Source organism: Orycteropus afer, unplaced genomic scaffold (genome assembly GCF_000298275.1).
Source record: "Orycteropus afer afer isolate SDZICR_OR568_19922 unplaced genomic scaffold, OryAfe1.0 scaffold00100, whole genome shotgun sequence".
Taxonomy (NCBI): domain Eukaryota; kingdom Metazoa; phylum Chordata; class Mammalia; order Tubulidentata; family Orycteropodidae; genus Orycteropus; species Orycteropus afer.
Genome location: NW_006921687.1, coordinates 6,033,317 through 6,035,491, shown reverse-complemented (window position 1 = coordinate 6,035,491; position 2,175 = coordinate 6,033,317).

The window sequence follows — 2,175 nt, the reverse complement described above, 5'->3', positions numbered from 1 at the left end:
AACACTTTAAACCAACATCTCCAAGAATTAGAAAAAGAACAGCAAGGAAAGCCTACAGTCACTAGAAGTAAGGAAATAATAATGATTCAAGCAGAAAAGAAGAAACAGAAAATAGAAAGACAATATAAAATAACAAATCTTGAAGTTGGTTTTTTGAAAAGATTAATAAAATTGACAGACCACTGGCAAATTTAACAAAGGAAAAGAGAGACTACAAATAACATGAATAGAAAATGAAATAGACAACTTCACAACAGAACCAACTGAAATGAAAAGGATAATATCAGGATACTATGAAGAACTAAACTCCAACAAATTGGAAAATCTAGAAGAAATGGACAGATTTCTAGAAACTTACTACTTACCTAAACTAACACAGACTAAGGTGGAAAAGTCGAACACATCTATAACAAAAGAAGAAATTGAACAGGTCATAAAAAAATTAGCAACAAAAATTCCTGTCCCAGATGGTTTCACTAGAGAATTCTACCAAACATTCAGAGAACTGACACCAATCCTACCCAAAATATTTGAAAACATAGAAAAGGAAGGAAGCTTCCCAAATTCATTTTATGAAGCAAACATAACCTTGATACCAAAACCAAATGAAGACATCACTTTAAAGAAAAACTATAGACCAACATCCCTCATAAATATGGATGCAAAAATCTTCAACAACAGACTCCAATAACATATCAAAAAAATAACTCATTATGACCAAGTGAGGTTCATACCAGGTATAAGTTTTGATTATCAAAATCTTTTTCATTCTGAGCAGACTTACTGGTTTTTCATAGACTGGTGGAACCCCCAAGACTATAGCCCTTATGCACTTCAAGCCAGGAACTGAACTCACCTCCATGGCTCAACTTTCAGCCAAACAATAAACAGGCCTATAAGGTGAACAGAACAATAACACCAGGGAGGTACATACTCAATATAACAATCAATCATACAAGATCAGAAGGGCAGCATTTGCCCAGGTATAAAGCTCAGAAGACAGGAAGGGATACCAAAGAAGGGAGCAAATGAGAAGAATGCTGTTACATCGTGGGGATAACAATCAATATAACAAAACAAAAAGTACATGAATTAGTGAATGGAAAACCAATTTGGTCTGTAAACTATGACCCAAGCCACAATAAAAAAATTAAAAAAATCTTCCTTAACCTATGAAAAATATTGTTTTGGAATATTGGATGACAATTTTAAAAAGTCTTGTTTAACTTATAACCATAATTCTTAAAAGTGAAAGACCTGATGGGAATTAATTATAAAACTAATACCATGTCAAATAAAATCACTTAAAAAGAAAAAAAAAATTTGATGCATGTATTTCTAAATATAATGATTACTCTATTCTCAAAGTACTTCAGATATAATACATAATAATCTTGAAAGAAATACTGAATAGTGAGGAGCTCTGGTAGCATTGTGCCCAAGGCACTTGACTGCTAACCCAAAGGCTGTCAGTTCAAACCCAGCACCCACTCCTTGGAAGGAAGGTTGGGCAATCTACTTCCGTTGTGATACCGCCACGGGAATCCAAGGAGGGGTTGCTATGAGTTGGGTCCGTCTCAACGGTACATAACAACAACAACAACATACCAAGATTATCAAGTCTCTAAGCATTTGAATAGGAATAAAAATGTCATAGATCGATGATATGAATTCTTTAATTAAAACCTTGGCTTTGATGTTGATAGATTCAAAGGAAACAAAGTTGTGACCAAATCAACAATTGAAATCATTATAAAACAGAAACAAATCTTTTGTGGCTTTCCATGAAGTTTCAAGGTTGTCAGAAATTTATCATAGGTCACCAAGAAAATATTTGAGTTATTTAACTAAAGATTTTAAAGGAAAAACCTGAACTTTTTCTAAAGCCATGTGGCTTTGTTTTCAACTTAGGAATTTATTCTGTCAAGAGTCTTATCTTTAAGACAGATTGTATGAAGAATAAAATTAACTTTACAACTTAGGAATTAAAGGAAATTTTGTTAACAGTGAGAAACTGAATTCTTTCTTTTGTATGTTATATGACATTGAACTTCTTAAGAATTTTCAAAAATTAATTCCAGCAAGATGGCAGACTAGGCAGAAGGACTGCACAGATCCTCTTCAACAAAGAAAAGGAAAACCAATTAACACAGACACAGAAGACAATCTTGGACC